Raw genomic sequence first — 22227 nt, forward strand, 5'->3', positions numbered from 1 at the left:
TGCCTGTTCATCATTTCTTATAGCACAGTAGTCTTCCATTACATTAATATACCACAACTTGTTTAGCCATTCCCCAAAATGATGGGCATTCTCTCAATTTCCAATTCTTTACTACCACATAAAGAGCTGCTATAAATACCTTTGTACATATGGATCCTTTTCCCATTTTTATGATCTTTTTGGGATACAGCCCTAGAAGTGCTGTTGCTGGGTCAAAGGGTATGCACATTTTTGGTAGTCCTTTGACCATTGTTCCAAGTTGTTCTCCAAAATAGTTGGATCACTTTACAACTCCACGAACAACGCGTTAGTGTTCCAATTTTCCCACATCTTCTCCAACATTTATCATTTTCCTGTTTTGTGATGTGGCCAATCTGATAGGTGTGATGTGGTACTTCAGAGTTGTTTTGAATTGCATTTCTCTAATCAATAGTGATTTAGACCATTTGTTCATGTGACTATAGATGCCTTTAATTTCTTCATATGAAAACTGCCTGTTTCTATCCTTTGACCTTTATCGATTGGGGAATGACTTGTGTTCTTAAAAATTTGACTTAATTTTCTGTATATTTTAGAAATGAGGCCCTTATCAGAGACACTGGTTGTAGAAATCCTTTCCCAGTTTTCTACTTTACTCCTAATCTTGTTTGCATTGGCTTTGTTTGTGCACAAAAAAAAATCAATTTACTGCAATCACAATTATCTATTTTGCATTTTGTAATGTTCTCTATCTTTTGCTCGGTCATGAATTCTTCCATTCTTTGTAAATCTGACAGGAAAACTATTCCTTGTTCTCCCAGTTTGCTTATAGTATCAGCTTTTATATTTAAATCATGAACCTATTTTGACTTTATTTTCGCCCTCTTTTTTTTGTCCTGCTTCTTTTCACCTTTTAGAATATGGAAAAAGTTAACATTTAATAATTTACAAATCAAGAGAGCTATATTACTCTTATACCCTTTGAAATGGAAATTGGAAATTCCCCTTTAAATTAATAAGATCACTCAAATAAATAGGTTCAGTTCAAATCTCGGTCATGACCGTTCCATATCTCCTGAGTGTTCTTGGCCTAGCATTCCAGGAACTAGCCATTCCTAGGTCACGTTGACATGGAGGGTCGGCTCCTCTCCTTGTGAGACGTGATGTTATTAAAAAACAAAATACCAAGCCTCAGGCGGATGGGAGCGTGGCTAAGGTCAGATGTGTATTGGACAAACCATGAATAGTGCAAGCATCAAAAAGGGGTTCTTGGCCCCAAGCCTTCTTTGTTTAGAACAATATAAAAACACTGCGTCCTGTAAGCCCGCTGAGCCTCACCCGCGGGAAGGACGCTTCGCCCGGGAAAATCTTTACACAATTCAAGTTTGTACTGGCTGCAACGGGGCTCCCAGCCGTTGATTGACTTTGGAGGTTCCCTTGAATTGGTGATGTATTCTCTTCCATTACCGACTCTCTTGATCGGTGCTATATTATTGATTGTTCTTATTATTTATGCTTTCTATGCAAATTCAAACTATCTGTGCTTTGCTTCTTCTAAATAAATTATCTATTTCCTATTATTTTCTGGTGCATTGGAGAGTGTCATTTATAGGAGCGAATCCGAACCTCACTAAATCCTATTAATACAAAATTGGCGTCACGAACAGGATTCGCTGTATAAATGCCTTTCTTTAAGAGCCCCGGGCTCCGGTAGAGGTCCCCGGTTGGGAGGACCCTCCGTTTTCCTCGCTCGCAAAAACCTGGTCACAGTGTACAGGACCTAGTGAGGATTGGGGGTGTTGGGGGTTCTCGTTTGGGGTGCGACGGATGGGCCGGTTGCCAGCAGGGATAATGGGGGGATACGACCAGTACATCATTTCCCTCCCTTTTGGGTTGTTTGCAGCCAGACAGCCAAAGGCTGCAGCAGGACTCTGAAAAGTTGCCTTCATTCTCCCCCTCTCCCTCCCCAGGTAACAGCAGCTTCAAAGCAGTGCGTGGATGGGAGAGGGAAAGAGAGAAGAATACTTTATTACTTAGGTTATATGGTTGGTAGAGGGCAAGTTGGGAAGGATTGTTGAAGTGTTAGGTCAGAATTAGAAAGGAATGAGATATGTACAGGTTTTAAGGGGATTTTAAATCATTAGAAAGAAAGGCAAGGAAGTTTAAGCATGTAGGAGAGAGGAGTGTGTGTAGAAAATTTGAAGGGTGAGTAAAAGGAAAGTGCATGCTGTAATCGCCGCAGCAAATATGAATTGGGACCCTGATACTTGGGAAGGTGATATTTGGGATGAAGATGATGATAGGTGGGGGGAAGTAATAGAGGAAGATGTTCCGGATGTTGTAGACGGGGAAGCTCGGCCGATAGATAGGAGAAAAGCCGAAAAGGAGGGAGCTAACCCACCCCGGGTGACTGAAATCACGGAAGATTACTCCCAAAGAGAAATTACTGATTTGCTTAGTAGGTTTTCACAGCGATCAGGAGAGCCTGCAATCTCCTGGCTTGTAAGATTAAGTGATGGGGGAGCTGGAGGAGTGTGGCTAGACCCCAAGGATTGTCTAAAATTTTTGAGTTTGACCTCTATATTTTAATACAGGCAGAGAATAAAGAGGTGGTAGAGAAAAGATTAACTCAACTAATAGAACATATGAAGGAGAAGGGATGGGAGATTAATCCTGATAAAATTCAAGGTCCAGCTCAAAGTGTGAAGTTTTTAGGAATAATTTGGAATAAGGGTCATAGAGAAATCCTCCCCAAGGCCAAGCAAAAAATATTAGATTTTTCACCTCCTAGGGACAAAAGAGAAGCTCAAAAGTTCGTTGGGTTGTTTGGTTTCTGGAGAATCACATTCCTCATTTAGGTCAGATTTTGAAGCCATTGTATAAAGTTACCCGGAAAAAGTATGCATTTGAATGGGGGGAAACAGAATCGAAAGCCTTTGAGGAAGCCAAAATAGCTATTCAAACTGCCCTGGATCTTTGGCCTGTACAGCCAGGGCCGATGGAATTGCAAGTTACAGTTTTGCATGGATATGCTGATTGGAGTTTATGGCAAAAACAACAGGGCAGGAATGTTCCTTTAGGATTTTGGTCGCGAAACTGCCACCTGCTGGCCAAAATTATACTCCTTTTGAACAACAATTATTGGCTGCATATTGGGCCCTGGTAGAGACAGAACATTTAACTTTAAACCATGAAGTTGTATTGAGGCCAGCCATACCCATTATGAGTTGGATTATGGGGACCCCCGCCTCACATAAAATAGGACATGCCCAAGAATCATCAATTATTAAATGGAAATGGTATTTGCAAAATAGAGTCAAGACAGGCAGATCGGGTATTTCCACCTTGCATGAAAAGGTATTAGAATTACCAAAACATTCAAATGATATTGATATACCACCAAAGTCTTATGATCAATCACCTGTTTCTTGGAATAATGGATATGATTCTCTAACCCCCGAGCAGAAGAAGCATGCTTGGTTTACTGATGGCTCGGCTAAATATATAGGATCTAAGCGATGTTGGAAAGCTGTAGCCTATAACCCTTCATGCAATACTATTTTGGAAAGCTCTGGTGAAGGCCAGAGTAGCCAATGGGCCGAATTAGTGGCTGTCTATCAAGTAATTCAAAAGGAACAAGGTGGCCAATGTTATATATATATACTGATTCCTGGGCCGTAGCCAATGGCCTAGCAGTTTGGATGCCAATTTGGAAGAAACACGAATGGAAAATTAGAGACAAAGATGTGTGGGGAAAAGAATTATGGGAACAAATATGGGAATGGTGTCAATGTACTAATGTATCTGTATTTCATGTAGATGCCCATGTGAATCAAGATTCTGTGGAACGTGAGTATAATGCCCGTGCTGATGAATTATCCAAACTTCAAGGAAAAGCTTTAAAGGTCACCCCCAGAGAGGAAAATGAAACACAATTAGGAAAATGGGTCCATATCACCGCAGGACATCTTGGCGCTCTTGCATCTTACAGGTGGGCATTAGACAGAGGGATTAACATACCTCTGGATCTATTTAAGCAAATAGTACAAAACTGCATACAATGTCAATTATTTGCTCATCGGCCTGTGCCGAAGAAAATCACTGGAGAATTGGCTAGAGGGTCTTTACCTGCTCAAATTTGGCAAATAGACTATATTGGACCATTACCTGTTAGTCAGGGGTGTCAATATGCCTGCACTTGTGTGGACACCTACTCTGGGGTATTAGTTGCCTGCCCCTATAAACGGGCTACCCAGAAAAACACTTGTAAAACCCTAGATATTATTTCTCTTTATTATGGGACCCCCCTACAAATACAGAGTGATAATGGTACTAAAGTTTGGATAAAGAAGCATCAATCTGATAGACCAAGGCCAGCTGAGCTCATAGCACAAGGAAACACTAATACTGCCATAGTAGTATACCCTGGTGATGATAAATGGTATCATGTCCCACTAACCCAAATGTTTTTACGATATTAAGTGTTTTACAGTGTTTGCCTGCTATACGCTAACTATGGCATGAACTCCAGGTATTCCAGTGGGGAATCCTCAGCAAGGACCGCGTACTGATTCCATCTACGCTGGTGAAAACAACACCCACATCATGAATTGGTCATACCCATTCAACGTAGAAGTTTGGGACGCCCCTTTATTTCCCCTAATGAGAATCAATTTAACTAGTTTTAATCTAACTGTAACTGCAGCAAACGGTACCAATATATCCTGTACCCTTACAAGTTGGCCACCTAGTCCATATTTTCCTAAAAGGTTAAGATCTGTAACATATAATTGGACACAAGTAAACTCCACCTACACTGTCTCACTATCACAAGCGGACGACAGAAAATATTTTTATTGTCGTAACACCTCCAATGGGCTGTATGAAGAATATCTAAACCAATTAGTATGGGTTGTACCTGTGACTCCGAAACCTCCTGGAATAATTCGTGTCCCCGCTCATGTACTAACACCTCTATCTTGCAACACAAAATAGTGTTTCATTATAATGTAACTTTTCCCTCTTTAGAAAGTTGTGTCAGGAAAAAAAGAGCTTGGTATGATACATTACTTGGTGGTGCAGGAACTGGTTTGGGTATAGTTAATTCTATAGACCTTGAGACCTTGGCTAGCAGACTGCGCAGTGCTGGACAAGATGTTTCTCAAGCTTTGACTGTGAATGCCCAATGGTTACCCACAACGATCCTGCCACACCAAAATACATTACAATATCAAGGCCAATTTTTACAAGTCTTTAATAATAGCATCCTCGTTAATTTACACCTTATGAAAAACATTGGTGTTTTATTTAATTGGACTAAATGTTCCTTGCAAAACTTATATACCCTCATACAGAAGGAAAATGCCCAAAGATTACTACAGGAAGGTAACTCTCACATATGGAACGATATACTTGACTTGTCAGATGTATGGAAAAAGCAAAAACCTGAGAATGCTAGATGCACTCCACTTTGGTGCGCTGGAACTATTATACTCTACCAAGTTAAACTTGGACTGTTATGTGTCAATTTCATGTAATACCTTTTGTCTTACATAAATACTTTGCTTTACCTTATATCTATGGAAACTATATAGATTGGTATAATGTAACTCATACTCTGTCTGATTGTGTTGTAACTAATGGAGGGATTGTTTGTGGGATGATGACTCGGCAGATGGAACCCTGCCTTCTCTCACATTCATCCAATTTGTGTGATCTAACTTTATACCCAGTGAGTAACTTTTCTATGATATATGAAGTATCTACTCAATATGTTTGTATAGCCTCTAATAATCACTCTGACCTTCTATCTGTAGATGTTACTACTGTTCCATTTTCTGGTTGCTTATCCAATGTATCTTTCCTACGCTGGCAAGGAAATGATTTTTACTTTCCACCAGACACTAACCTAGTTAAAAATTTTGCTTGGGTACCCCAATCTTTGCCTCTACCTCATGTGTCTCTATCTCTATATCCCCTTATGAACATCTTGAATCAGTCGACTGAAATCAAAAAGTTATTAGAGTCCAACCAACGCGCGTTAAATGAACATCGAATACAGACTCTTATAGCTGCAGGAAGACTAGTCGAAGCTTCTCATTTAGTGATCTCAGATACTAATCATCATTGGTATGATTTTCTTTTTAAATCTCCTACTGCTACTATGTATTTTAATTCCTTAGCTACCCCCATACTACTACTTGCTTTGTTCTTTTTATGTCTTTGTATATGCAATTGTTGTATGTATACCAAAATACGCACTATATACACTCATGTCACACCTTTGCCCCTCACCTATTATTCTCATGATCTTAAGGCCAAGTGAAATGGAAATTGGAAATTCCCCTTTAAATTAATAAGATCACTCAAATAAATAGGTTCAGTTCAAATCTCGGTCATGACCGTTCCATATCTCCTGAGTGTTCTTGGCCTAGCATTCCAGGAACTAGCCATTCCTAGGTCACGTTGACATGGAGGGTCGGCTCCTCTCCTTGTGAGACGTGATGTTATTAAAAAACAAAATACCAAGCCTCAGGCGGATGGGAGCGTGGCTAAGGTCAGATGTGTATTGGACAAACCATGAATAGTGCAAGCATCAAAAAGGGTTCTTGGCCCCAAGCCTTCTTTGTTTAGAACAATATAAAAACACTGCGTCCTGTAAGCCCGCTGAGCCTCACCTGCAGGAAGGACGCTTCGCCCGGGAAAATCTTTACACAATTCAAGTTTGTACTGGCTGCAACGGGGCTCCCAGCCGTTGATTGACTTTGGAGGTTCCCTTGAATTGGTGATGTATTCTCTTCCATTACCGACTCTCTTGATCGGTGCTATATTATTGATTGTTCTTATTATTTATGCTTTCTATGCAAATTCAAACTATCTGTGCTTTGCTTCTTCTAAATAAATTATCTATTTCCTATTATTTTCTGGTGCATTGGAGAGTGTCATTTATAGGAGCGAATCCGAACCTCACTAAATCCTATTAATACACCCTTCACCAACATTACTTATAAAAAACAGCTTTCACAATGTTAATATACATTTTAACCAAATTACTGAAATCCTAAAGCGATTGCAATTAAGGCTATGATATAAAAGCCCTAATTAAAGTGTCTTAAAAGAGAAAAAAAAAAACCTTATTTTTACAGTTTTGAGCACATTTCCCTGATGTCAGATATATTGGAGGGTGGGCACAAAGATGGTTCTTCAGATTTAATGTAAACATAATCTATTAACTTTAGCTTTGGAATCTAATTAAACACAAATTCATCTAACTTTAGAGTAACAAAAAACTCTCAGCTTTCTCTCATCAGTCCTTGTTATCTTTGGGCTATTTGCTAAATCTTTATCTGTACAAAGCTACTGCTAGAACTTCATCTTCAGGGGGGAAGAAAAAAAACAAACAAACCCAAAACGTTTTTTTTTTACTCAGAAAGATCCCTTCCCTGATTCTACCTCCTGAACTAACTCCTGGGAGAGTCTTACCATGTTTTTTCAGTTCCATTACTTAACAAGCTAATCTTAGAAAACCTCACACAGACAGACACATAGACAAATGAAACAGAGCCTTAGTGACTCAGAAATTCAAAGTGGAGATTAAAACTGCTTTCCTTCCTTGCTTTAATATGACCCTTAGTTTACTCACTTTACCTGACACCAAGAATCCCTTTGATACACCTCTGCCTGAAAATGCTAAGAACAGTGTTCCTTTCAAAGTCCTCTTGGGCAATCTTAATAAAAATACTTACTTTCTTCTTTGGCTTAAAGAGTTCCTTTCACACACACACACACACACACACACACACACACACACCCAAAGCTTAATGTATAAGTAACCCAAAAAACTTGAAAGGAAGGATTGTAGCTTTAGAGATTATCTCACAGAGTATTGGCCTGCTGAATCTCCCTATTTGAAACAGTAGTCTTATAAGAAATTTGGAATATATTGTTGGCATTTTGGGGGCTAACCAAGTAATAGGTTTTGTAAGCTGAATATCCATTATACCCTGAATTTCCTAGGTGGCCTTTACTGTGTACACAGTTTTTTTTTTTTATTTCTCTCTCATCTGCATGTAACTTACTTTAGAGGATCTTTTTTAAGTAGATGCCATCTCCCTGATGATTACCTTCCTGTGAGAAGGAAAATTAGAAGAAATAAAAAAAAGCTGCAGCAGAAACAGAAAAACAAACATATAGTCACACATATGGTAACCCAGATAAAATTAACTTGCTGGTAAAAGTGAATCAGATGTTGGCCAGAGTCCTAAAAAAGAACTCTCGTTGTAGAGAAATTCTCCATGTGGGCCCAACTGAAGAGAGCTCCTTGTTAAGAATCTAGAGTGAAAGGCTCTGATCCCTTTGCTGTTGCCATAAGAGTGATGTTCAAAATGTTTGAGAGACATAGTTTTTGGGTAATTTAATCATTTTATTAATAAGATCAGCAGGTTATTAATAAAAAGATGGTCATTTATCCATCTCTCTTAGAACAAAGACACTCATCATAGTGGGCTCACAGTTTATATACCCTTCCAATATGGATTGATGTCACCTCATCAACATGTCTTTCTTGGACAGAGAAAATGTCCGTATACCAGACCACTCCCAGCTGTACCAGACTACTTCTAGTCTTGGACTACCTGGACAAAAGGATCTGTCACTACCCAAGCTTGAGTAGAATACAATGGGCTTCCTCACCTTAGATTAAATTCTTTGCAAGGTTGGATAGTATCTGGCGAAGATGGAGGAGAGTCAAAGCAATCTCATTATCAGTAATGTCCTTCAAAAGAAAAACTGAACTAAAATCAAGACTTTGGATGGGGGGGGAGTTCTGAATCTCCTGAATTTATTGGTTATTAATAATCATTTCTTACATAAACATCTCCTTTGTGTATTTCTTTAATTAAAACCCTTCCACTCAGACTTTTTTTTTGAAGAATTCTATGTAACAGTGAATTATATATTTGAAAAACTTATGTGTTAACTCTATAAGGGACAACCAGAAGAAACTGCATTTTTGGGCTTAGTAGAATCTTTAGCTACAATAGTATCCCATATTTCTATAGTTTTTTATGCTTACAAATAATTATTTTCTTCATTATCTCATTTAATTCTCACAATATTCTTGTGAGCTGGGTACAGACATGCCTCATTTTATTGCACTTTGCTTTAATGCTTTTTGCAGATATTGATTTTTTTTTAAATTAAACGTTTTGGGCACCCTTGAATTGAACAAAACTATTGGTATCATTTTTCAAATGGCATAGAGTCACATTGTGTCTTTGTGTCACGTTTTGGTAATTCTTGCAGTATTTCAAACATTTTCATTATTATTATGGCTGCTGTGGTGATCTGTGATCAGTGATTTTTGATGTTACTATTGTAATTGCTTTTGGGTGACAGGAACAGAGACTATATAAGACTGCAAACTTAATCAATACATGTTGTGGGTGTTCTGACTGCTCCACCAACTGGGCATTCCCCAGTCTCTCTCCCTCTCCTCAAGCCTCCTGAGTCCCTGAGACACAATATTGAAATTAAGTGGATTAATAAGCCTTTAAGTGCTCAAATGAAAAGAGTCAATCAGAGGCAAACTTCATTGCTGTCTTATTTTTTAATTTGCTACAGCCACTCCAACTTTCAGCAACCATGGCCCTGATCAGTCACTAGCCAACGGAACTAAGAGAAGACCCTCCACCAGCAAAAAAAAAAAAAAAAAAAGAAAAGAATTATGACTCCCTGAAGGCTCAGATTATGTTTCATATTTTAGTAATGGAGGATTTTTTTTTAAAAAAATTAAGGTTTATACATTTTTAGACAAATTATTGTGGATTTAATAGACTATAGTTTAGCATAAATATCACTTTTATATATACTAGGAAACCAAATAATTCTTGTGACTCACTTTTGCTTTATTGTGGTGGTCTGGAATCAAATCTACAGTATCTCCGAGGTATTCCTGTAATAGGAAGGATAGTTGAAAAATAATGATAAAAACTAGACTTGGAAAATCATCAGTCTAGGGAACTTCTACATGAGGAAACTTTCTTTACCAATGCAGGTTCGAAAATACAATCTTTAAAAGTTACCTGGGTCTTTGAAAGGAAATTGACTTGCTCAGTCATGTAGTCATTATACATCATATAATGTATATATGATGTATAATCTTTGAACCTGAATCTCTATCCAATATCTGAAATTTTGTGTCTTGTGATCTAAGTAAGATTCTCTGCAGATGAGGAACCTGAGTCTTAAAGTTAAGTGACTTTTCAGGAAAGAACCAATGAACTTCATTCAAATTCAGAGCCCTATATACCATGGTAAAATCTTCCATAGGATAATCTGCATGCATTTACCTTGCTCTGCAATTAGTATTCAAAGCTGAATCTCTCAGTAATGGCCAACAACCTTTCTACTTAAACACTTGTGGAAAAAGAGCAGGGCTCAGCTAAGCTATCGAAACATTTTCAATTAAGAGTATCACCAAGTATGTCCATGATATTCTCATTATTGCTGCTAAACTACTCAATAAATAAGATCATATCTCTTGCTTTACACAAGTCCAGGTCAGCAGTGCAGGGACTTTTTGAGAGCAAGCTGCTTCATGGTTTTAATGATATTAATGAACCAATGCTATCTGTGCTGGATACAAAATCAGTGGAAACAAAGGGTACTGGCAGGAGCAAAAATCCCAAGACTTTCAGGGAACAGTCAAGACCCATATTTATTTTAAAATAAAGCTGACATTGATGGCATGCGATGCCTCAGGGGATCTTCAAATGGAAACTTGATGGACTATTTTTAGGATACTCTTAATGGTGCTACATGGCCAAGAAAGTACCTTCAAAATCAAGGACTTTACACGTTTCGTGAGAATATTGTTACTGACATCCTGAAATCACAACGAAGCTGAGTGGAACATGAGCTTAAGTTGCAGTCAGAAGTTCTGGGCTCTATTCTCATCACTGCTACTTAGTAACTTTGTAGTATTGAACAAGTTACTTGACCTCTAAGCCTCAGTTTGCTAATCTATAAAATGAAGAGGTTGGATAAGACAGCCTCTAAAGTTCTATTCAATTTGAGTTCTAGATCCCATCATCCTCAGCACTGTGAAAAATGTCATCTCTGAAGCCCCATGGGGAAGCTGATTTGGGGCCAAACAAATTGAGTTCTAGTCTAATTTACTACCTTTCTGAACTCTAGCATCTCTCATAACATTTCCATTTCATCTGTGAAATAGGAATAAAAATTCATGCCCCTAATTACCACATAGGGTTACTGTGAAAATTAAACAGCTATATACATTGGAAAAATAACCATCATAAAGAAAACATTTCAATCACATCTTAGTAGAATGACTTGGGCCTTATTCTTTCAGGTTTTTTTTTTGTTTGTTTGTTTTGTTTTTTGCTAGGTGATGGGGTTAAGTGACTTTCCCAGGGTCACACAGCTATTAAGTGTTAAAGTGTTAAGTGTCTGAGGTCAGATTTCAACTCAGGTCTTCCTGACTCCAAGGCCAGTGCTCTATCCACTGTGCCACCTAGCTGTCCTGCCTTGTTCTATCAGAAGAGATAAGGATGAGGTTTGATGCCCTTGTAATGAAAGCTTTTGTTGTTGCTCCTGTTATTATTATTGTTGTGTTGTTTGCATTTGTTTGGGCTACTAAGTTAAATGATAACGTAATGAATGAAAGGGTGGTGAATGAGGGTACTATCTTAGCACCATGTAGAGTTGGTAATTCAGCTTCTGAAAATGCCCAGTCGCCTGGAACATGGATCTCTACTTCACAGCTTATCCACAAAATTATTGAATTCCATGTCTACAATGTGTGGCCATAAAAAGGATGTTTTTTGTCTGCTAAGCAAGAATTATAAGTGTCTACACAAGGTACTAATAGAGAAACACTATCTTTCCTTCTTCATATAGATATAGATGTGCATGTACAGATTTTTTCAACTTTCTCCTAGGACCAAAAATATCCCTACTCCTTGAAATTCAGATAAAAAGAAAGCCCTCCTGCTTTAAACACAGGTAGTATTCAAATTGACTGCAAATGTGTCTGTATTTCACCACGTAGTACTTTTGAAAGTCTTCTAAGTTATTGGAAGAAATTTCCTAGAGGGTAAGAGAGAATAGGATATGCATCCTTATTTGTGCAAGGAATGATTCTTTCTTTGAGAGATGAGATAACAATAATGAAAGGCTGAGGATATTGAACAAAGTTTTCTATTAACTCTCAGTATATGGTGACATTCCAGTCTTCATAATTCAGAAGTCTCTCAAGGACAATCTAAAGCATTCTATATAGCATAGCCAGTGTGAAATCCAACATTCTGGGGGCAGGAAGTTGGGAGGAGGTGGATTGGCATTACTTGAAACATAGAGTTTGGGCATATTAATGGTGCATGTAAGCAGATGGCTCCAGCATGAACATTGTAGTCCACTGCATAATCTTTGCACATTTTATGCCAATTTTTTTGTAAAAATAATGGGATGTGACTATTAAGTGAAGCTTCAAACATTGTGTTGTATTACTAAAAATCATCTATTACTAAACTGTCTTTGGTGCAAGATTAAAATGCATGGAATACTTGTGAATATACATTAAAATTGAATGCTTACAATGCACACAAGCTGAAAATTCTAGGCTTGCAGCTGACAGTGTGAAAGAGATAAATTTATATGCATCTGCCACTGGTGAACACATGGCTGTTCTGTTTATCTTTTAAACAATGTGATGAACAAAATTATTCCATGCAACAATTAGCAATGAAAGGTCATAAACCAATTTTTGGATTGAAAAAACAGGATGTGATGTTTATGAAATGAAATATGGTAACCTGAACTGGTAGCAAGTCTGGCACAATGACAAGAGTAAAGAGATGGGAGCCAGCACCTTAGGATTCAAGCCTTTACTCTGTCACTTACTAATTTATGACCTTGGACAAGTCACTTCTTCTATCTCAGCCTCAGTTCCATTATCAGTGAAAGAAAAATCATATGCAGATGCCCATTTCACAAATAGATTAAATTAGCAAACAAATTCTGGTTGATCACTTTGTCCCATTGAGACATAATCATAATAATGATTTCAGAAAATTGGTACATTGCCCCAGAAAGGTAGAAGGGTAGCAATTTTCAAAACCTCCCAAACTTCTTAAATTTGGGATGTGGACACATGTAAAGCACATGTGAGGTACCCTGGGAATAGAATATAGTACTAGCTGAGGAAACAACAGAAAGTCTTGTATAAAAGGAAGAAAGAATTACATGTGTTTAGATGTGTTTAAGATATTCCTAGGAACTTTCAACAAAAATATCTATTAACTGCAAATGGTGCAAAGGGTGCCTAATATTCAATTAATTTTTTTTTAAAAAATTCTGATACTGCTGCCTCCATTTAGGCTTCTTCTCATACAATTCTACTGAAATTTGGAAGTTTAGACTTTATTTCTTAATTGTAAAGCCCATTTTGAAATTAAACTTTCTCCTCCTTCTCCCTCTACCCTCTTGAGTGTTTGACAGTAATGACCACTTCCATTTCCTGCAAACTTTTTCCTCCCTTGGCCACCATATAGTTAAAATACCAAATTTCCCCTTCCCCCCCAATCTGGTAACTTCACTTCTCTATTTCCTCTGACTTCTCCATCACTCTAAATATGTCCCTTCATCAAGAGTCATGACTCAAATGATTGCTTTTTCTTTTTAAAAAATGTTTATACTTTCAGTTTGAATGATATCTTCTTTTTTTGTATTATAAACATTTACTCTTTTTTCATGAGAGGTCACTTTTTACAAAAATAAATAAATAAAAATAGGTAATACTGATAATACAGTGATCCCATCTGGAAGTATATGCAATTTTTCCACATCTATAGTATCATATGACCTCTCTGTTTTTTTTAATAAACATAAATATATTTTTCTTCTTCTTACCTCATTGAAAGAAAAAAGAAGAAAAGAAGAAAAAACAACAAATTTCTTTTAAAAACAGGTCTGTTCTATTTCCTTATGTATCTTCTCTCTCTTGCTTTATCTAACCATACATCCATTATCCACCCATCTTGTTTCTCTCTCTCTCTCTCTCTCTCTCTCTCTCTCTCTCTCTGTATACACACATACCCAAGGGTATCTATCACATGCCTATATATCACACCTTAAATCCATCACTTCTCTCTAATGAATAGTTTGTTTCCTCATCAATCTTCTGGAAACATGAATAGTAATGATATTGATCATGGTTCTTATAACTTTCAAAGTTGGTTGTTTTGAGAGCATCATTGTCATATGAACGTTCTGGTTCGGCTCATTTCATTCTTTATGAAAGTCATTGAAATTTTTCATTTTTTATAATATTGATGCTATAGTATAAGTTGTTTAATTTTTATTGTTCTTTCATTATATCATACTATTATATTTTATTAATTAGAAGGATTATCTATTTTCATGCCTACAAACAGCTTTCTATGCTAAAGATATGTGAGGACATATCTAGCACTGATCTATCTAAGCTTCAGTACTGAACCACCAGGAATTTCTTTCTTTCTTTTTTTTCTTTTTTCTTTTTTTAATTAACAAAATTGAAATACTCTCCAAGGCAGAGTAGCTTAAGGAAAAAAAAATAGTAGGCTTTTTCTTTTGTTGTTGTTTGTATTTTTATGGAATTTTCTGGAGAAAATTCCTAATTAACACTCAACCTATATCTATCCATCAACAACATCATCATCATTACCACCACCATCATCCTCATTCTCCTTTTCCTCCTCCTCCTCCTCAATTTCTATTATGCTTTAAGCTTTGCCAAATGTTTTACATGTGTTACATCACTTTTATCTTCATAACAATATTGGGAATGTGCTATTGTTACCTTTAGTTTACAGATATGGTCACTGAGACAGAGGTCACACAGCAATAAATGCCCAAGGCCAGGTTTGAACTCAGATCTTCCTGACTCCAGTCCAGTAGTGTATGCACTGCATCACCTAGTTGTCACTGACTTGATAAAGCACATTCCCTGAAAATAGTCCTGGAAAATCACCACATAGCATGATCGTGACTAATAGAACATACCACTTCGTGCTTCTTTAGTTCATGTGTTACTATGCCAAGGAGGTCACTGACGAAAAGGGAGGCTCTATATACAAGTGAACATACACATATATACAAGTGTACAGATTTAGGAAAACAAAACATACAACAACATAAAGAGAAAGAACAAAATTCACAAAACAATCTAAATAAGGAGAATGTCGACAAATTAGAAAAAAAACAAGTTAACGTATAAAGTGTTTATATAAGGGAATTTTTCAAAAACATCTCCCACTTCTTTTCAGAAGTAGGAATTAATGGCTTTAGAACATTGCTTATAATGTCATTTAAGTATATATTCTTTTATCTTTATATTTTCACAACATGCTTCTTTTCTTGTTTTCATAAGCATGAATTAAGTTTTAAATAATTTATAGCTTTCATCTCAAATAAATAATGTCTGAAAGTCAACATTATCATTTTTCTCCCAGGTCAGCTATCCCTTGCATGATTTTTACCGTTTTCCTAGTAACTGATGCTAATAATCTGAAGGGCTTTTAACAAAAATAATTCAGATTTACCTGTCTCTGGTATGTAGTCCCAACAAAGAAAATCCACAGAAATAATTATCTGACACAAACACTACTTGCAAGCGTGAAGGTCAAAATATTATAGAGAATCAGTATTTTTGAAAGGGGGGAGAGAAAGAGACAGAAATACAGACAGACACAGAGACAGAGAGAAAAAGAAGAAGAAGAAGAAGAAGAAGAAGAAGAAGAAGAAGAAGAAGAAGAAGAAGAAGAAGAAGAAGAAGAAGAAGAAGGAGAAGGAGAAGAAGGAGAAGGAGAAGGAGAAGGAGAAGAAGGAGAAGGAGAAGGAGAAGGAGAAGGAGAAGAAGGAGAAGGAGGAGGAGAGGAGGAGGAGGAGAAAGAAACAAAGAAAGAAAAAAAGAGAAAAAAGAATGGGAGTAGGGAGGAAAGAAAAAAAGGGAAGAAGGAAGGAAAGAAAAGAGGAAGGAAACAAATCCCTAAAGGATATTTTTTGGAAACAAGCAGAAACCTTCCAATGAGCAATCGTTTCTCAAAGCTCTTCGTTAATTCCCAGCCTCCTGTAGTCCTAAACATGCAGATTCCTCTGTGAATGAAGTTTCGGCAGGTAGTCTGGGCAGCCACTCTCAGCTCCTTTTTGCTTCACAACTATTGTTTTCTTCTTTTTTTTTTCCGCTAGTAGAGTAGCTCATTCCAAATATGTGTAACTCTCCCAAAAAGATTTGCTAGGAGGGAGTCTCTATTATAACTCCTTCTGCTTTTTTTGTGTGTTTTTTGTCACTTTCATGATACCTTTAAAAAGTGATACTCTCTTGCTTAATCACACAGTTGACTTCCAAAGCATGAGTTTTGTTAATACATAACATTCTCTGTCATTTGGCATGGTCTTCACTGCTAGGGTGAGGGGGTGGAAATGAAGTCTTTTCCGTTTGACAAGAGATATAGTTCTCTCTGAAGTCAGCTACTGCTCTAGTAATTCAGTATCCAACTAGGGTCTTCCAATAATGAAGGGCCTTTTTTCATCAGTTCCATCACCCTCTAAATACAGCCTATTTACTCAATAAGGGCTCTGCTATTTTCTTCGAAGTTGCAGAAGTTTGTTTCTGTCCCAAACTCCAAATTACAGCAAATACAATTCTAGAAATTCTTTCTGCCAGATACCTGGGAAAGGTGCCTTCAACCTGTAAGGATATTCCTTACTTCGTTAAGAGGTAAAAAAGCTCCAATTACTCCCCACTTATCTTCCATTAACTTTTCTTTGAATGATAGGTAGTGACAAAGGAAGTCCACTGAGTTAGTACAACTGTCTATGTATCTTGGTCAAACACTGCAGATTGGCGATCAGTTGGGCCAGGAATTGGAATGTGGAAAAATAGGAGAATAGGAGACATATGTTGCAGAATAGAAATGAACTGGTCGTAGCATGAGTAAGGATTACCAGATGGCCATCCTGGCTCAAGCATCAGCAACCATATTATAGGATTAGAGGCTGTTGAGTCTAATTTTCTTCATTTTACCGGTGGTAGAACTGAGGCACAGACATTAAGTGACCTGCCTAGGGTTTCAAAGATATTAAGTATCTGAGTTGGGATTTGAACTGGTGTCTTCCTAAAATAACCTGTGCATAGGCCAGGGAATGAAACTGGAAGTTCCACATGGCTGGAAAGAATTCTACCACTGAAATACAAAGTAATGTGGCCCATATGTGTGACTTCATATTAACAGATTTAGAGAGAGGCCCTTGGTGCTCTATAAAAATTCCAATGGGTCACTTAATAAATTATATGGATAGCTGTTTTTAATGAAAAACAAAACAAAACAAAACAAAAAAATGAGGAAGGTTTGCGATTTGAATCACTGCTTAGAGGATTTCCATCTCTGTGATCCTTGAGATCTCTAATGCTCATAACATTTTCTAAGGATGTCATCGATTTATTCTAGTCATGAGCTCTTCCTAATGCAGGACTTTACTTCTACCTGTAATAAATTCTGTGACAACTGAGAGAACAAAACAAAGCAGGTATACTCTTCCTTCTCAATCACCTTTTAAATATTATCAGTCACCAAGTCCTGTTGACTTTGCCTTTCACACACCCCTCACATCTATCCTTCCTTTCTAATCTCACCATTGGTACCTTATTCAGACATTTATCATCTTTCCCATGGTACTCAAATAGATTTTTGATTAGTTATCCTACTGTCATTTTTACTACTTTAAATGAATCCCAAATTAACCAATCAACAAACATTACTTAAAGACTTACTATTTTTTAGACTTTCTGGTAAGTCTTAGAGTTACAAAGAGTATAAAAAACACATTCCTTGTCCCCAAAGAGTTTTCATTCTACCATGGAAGATAGAATATAAGTAAATATATATCTATATCTATATACACACTATACATATATACACACACTCTCTATATAAGTGTACATTATATATGTGTATGTATATGGTTGTATATATATATGTATACACACACACAGAATATAAGTAAGCTTTATTCTTTGAGGAAAGGCACTAGCCGTGTGTATGCAAGCAGATGTGTGTATTGAGAAGGGAAAGGCTTTTGGCAAAAGATAGACTTTATGTTGCATATAACTACTGCTAGAATAATTTTCCTAAAATCCAACTTTAAACATGTCACTTCTCTGCTGAAAAATAGTAAATGTTTCCACATTTTTTCATTTTTCTTATTTTCTTTTGTTTCTTAGCATGGCTTTAAAATTTTTCTATAATGTGATTCTAATTTACCTTTGCTATACTATCCCTTACTACTTGCTAACAGAAATGGACTATTCTGATGTCATTAGTCTATTTGCTGTCCCCTAAATACATTGAATATTCAATGCATCCCACAGCTCAGTATCAGAGAGTGTTTAGGAAACCACATCTTCTGCCATTTAATCCAGCATTCTCCATACTATCTAACACTCACTGATATGTCTAATTGCTGCTAATTACAACACATTCATACTTTTTCATCCTTTGAGTTCATTCCCCATGATTTCCTATGGATACTCCACGGAAGATCTATCCATAGGCAGCAGATCTCCTTTTGGGTCTTTTAATAGTCCATAGATACCAGCAAAACATGAAAGTTGTCCATTTATTGTCCATTACTCTTGCTACAAAACTATGTGGCAAACATTTGTTTTTATCATCAAGCTCTTGCATGAACTCCTTCTCCCATTTCTTCTATAATAATACATTGTAGCCTACTTTATATGCCCCTTCTTTAGTTCGGTATTGCACTTTGGGCATCTAGAATTATTTTCTTTGATATACTGCAGTATTCCACTATTTGAGGAGATTAGTGTTAGGAATAGAGATATAAGACAATTGCAGGAATTGATGTTGGAAAAAAGTAAGCTTTTGTTTCAGGGAAGAGTTGAGTTTTTGGGAAGTTCTGCTTAATTTCCCAAATTCAGTACAACTCACTATTCCATGTGTCCAATTCTACTTCTTGATCCGTGTCTAATTCCAGTTATAACCAAGAAAATGGAATAATTCAATGGACTGCCCATCCAACTACATGTTGGAGACTACAAAATACACATTAGTCATCATTTCTGACCCAGTGTGTTTTATCTCTTAAAAAATTTTTTCATTTCCAAAATCTTCCTTTCTATCCACCTCTCTGCCAAACCTTCAGAAGGCAGCAAATCCCCTGTTAGACTGTTAGGTTAATACATTTTTAATGTTGAGAATCTCATTGTAGAGGCCCAGAACTATACTGGGGCCTGAGACAAACAGTTAAAAAAAAAAGACATAAATTGAGAGATCAAGAGAATCTTTCTGTTTATTTGGAAGCTGTCTTCCATCTAGACTCATAGAAACACAGAATTTTAAAGATGGAAGAGGTACCTACTGCTATTTAGTTCAACTCATATCCAAATGAAATTCTCATTATAATTTATCCAATGAAGGGGAAAACCCACAACTTCACAATAGGAAAATTCTGTTAGCAAGTTTTTCCTAACTTCAAAAAATTTCCTCCATGCCAGTGGTAAACCCCCTGGAAAGCAACCATCTCCCCATTTTCTCTCATTTAATACTGATAATCAGAGTGTTATCAAATAAAAAATATGCCTATGGTAGCTTCTGCCAACAAATCTGGTATGAGTCTGTCTCTGCCTCAGTTTCTCTCTCCAGTTGTCTCTGCTTCTTTTTAAATCATTCCTGATAGTAAACACTTTCAAGTCACTTTATACAGTAAACTTGAAAGACAAACTATTTTGTAAGAAGGCTGGGTAATCAAGAGACTCCCGGTCATGTGTCTGTATTATATGGACTGTGAAGATTTTTTTCTAAGCTAATGAGTTCTTTTTAAATTTTTAATTAATTAATTAATTTTTAGTTTTCAACATTAACTTCCATAAACTGTTAAGTTTTCAATTTTCTCCCCATACACCCTCCCCAAGACAGCATGCAATATGATATAAGCTCTACATATATTTTCATACTAAACTTATTTTCACATTAGTCATGTTGTAAAGAAGTATTAGAACTAATGGGAATCACAAGAAAGAAGCTAGTGAGTTTCTTTATTCAGTCCCATCTCTCTTTGCTCAGAATCTGGTACTATACCCTCTAAGCATCCCAACTTCTTCTTCATATGTTCAAACCACTGGGATTTCAATGGTTCCTAGCTCAAGACTCTAACTGATGAGTCCCCAGACAGGCCCTAATACAGATGTTCTTTAAAAAAGTATGTGTGTGGGGGGGTAGAGAATTGAAAAATAAATAAAACAATAATAATGGAGACTACTATGACTGTGGATCAATACGACAAAACAACTGTACTCTTAAGGCTGATCTTCAAGTTTTCTCATTTCAAAGCAGACTATACCAGCTTAGAGGACTGGACACTGTGTGCATATTCTCTTACCTTGCACAGAGACACTAGATTTCTCAAGTTGCATGACAACATTCACATGGAGGGACAGTGCAGTCACCCAGGCTAACCAGAACACTGTTTCACATTGGAATTCCCCAAAGAGAGGAACTGGTTGTCCGGAATTGATGTCAGGATCCAGAAGACCAACTTTAAGGAAAAAAGAATGAATTCAATAAATTCAGTGACAGGGACTGTTTTTTAGAGGCATCTCCCTTCCCTGTCTCACCTTGAGCTACCAATCCTGAACTCATATTGTGGACAGATGATCACTAGGAAGAAAAGAAAGCACTCTCTTTTAAAGCAAAATTCTTGGAAATGGAACCAACCTTTGATGTATCACATATTCAAATATATCACATATTCAATTCAACCAGTATGGATTTGCTGACTTCAAGGCAGATACAAAGATGATAGCCCCTGTTGAAAAAGTATTGTACCAGGATTAAGTGACCTAAAGCACACCTCCCAGCATGTTGACCAATCAAAGTTGATTGGCACCCCTTGGGAAGCACTTACTCTTTGAAGGACAAATTATCCTGTATCCCCAAATTCCAAATTGAAACAGTTGTGGATTGTAAAACCCATACAATACATGTCACCAGCTTGTGAGAGAAACAGACTATGGACACATGATCTAATCAGTTTGTTTTAGAACAAACTCTGTTTTGTGGATCTACAAGACAGAACAGGGAATACAGAGGAAAAACAAAAACAGTAATGATTCCCCGCCCTCAAGGGACTGAAAGACTGAAAGCAAACTATGCCAGCTTAGAGGACTGGACACTGTGTGCATATTCTCCTACCTTGCACAGAGACACTTGATTTCTCAAGTTGCATGACAACTTTCACATGGAGGGACAGTGCTGTCACACAGGTTAACCAGAATGCTGTTTCACATGGGAATTCCCTAAAGAGAGGAATTGGTTGTCTGGAATTGACTTCAGGATTCAGAAGACCAACTTTAAAATGAAAGGCAAATTCAATAAATTCAGCAACAGGGACTGATTTTGAGAGGCATCTCCGTTCCCTGTCTGACCTTGATCTACCAATCCTGCACTCATATTAGGGGCAGCTTATCACTAGGAAGAAAAGAAAAATACAGAATTTACACAGATAAGCAAATGCTATATACGTTGAGGAAGAACAAATATTAAGCCCTAAATCTTTGTGAAAAGGAGTAGAGACCAGATTTGGTATTTCCTTGCTATAGGCAATCTCAGAAGAATTTCCTTGTACTAGAAGACAGTGCCTTTCCTGCAACTGAGATCTTAGAGAATTGCCTAGAGCCCTGACTTAGGCTCATACAAGTATGTGTCAGAGGGCAGGATGTGCTCACATATACTGAGGGTCTCAAGGTGGGCTATCTATCTTATGGCATGCTACCTTTGTTTTAAAAGATATCATCCAAAGGGATTTAGAGGGGTGGCATCCATCTCTTCCAATTTGCTGATGACCCTGGTTCTCTTTGCTGCTAAAGGGGAAATATTTTGTATATTAGAGAAAGTATTTATTAAAGGCCAAGCAATGATAATATGAACACATGCAAGAAGAAAGACAGATTTTGCTCTTAATGAGTTTACTAATGTAGGATGAGTACACATTAAAAAAAAAAAGAAGGAGGGGAATTGCATGGGGGCAAAATGAAAATTTCTGGAGAGTCATGTTTAGGAGTATGGAGGTTTCAGTGAGGAACTTATCAATTAAATGGTGAGGCTGTAGGGGTGGGGGACAATATAAAATACTTTACTCTGGTATCATACTTTTAACCAATCGATAAAC

At 37.1% G+C, this 22227-nt stretch overlaps 1 long non-coding RNA gene across 1 annotated transcript; it reads left to right on the top strand.

Moving 5' to 3' along the window:
- The first annotated feature begins 970 nt into the window (after positions 1-970).
- LOC144455728 (uncharacterized) lies at positions 971-6153 on the top strand. Its single transcript, XR_013484426.1, has 2 exons — positions 971-3970; positions 4462-6153. It is a non-coding gene; the product is annotated as an uncharacterized LOC144455728 (long non-coding RNA).
- The last annotated feature ends 16074 nt before the right edge of the window (positions 6154-22227 follow it).

The sequence above is a fragment of the Phascolarctos cinereus genome, unplaced genomic scaffold (genome assembly GCF_003287225.1).
Source record: "Phascolarctos cinereus isolate Bilbo 61053 unplaced genomic scaffold, phaCin_HiC Scaffold_2;HRSCAF=192, whole genome shotgun sequence".
Lineage (NCBI taxonomy): Eukaryota > Metazoa > Chordata > Mammalia > Diprotodontia > Phascolarctidae > Phascolarctos > Phascolarctos cinereus.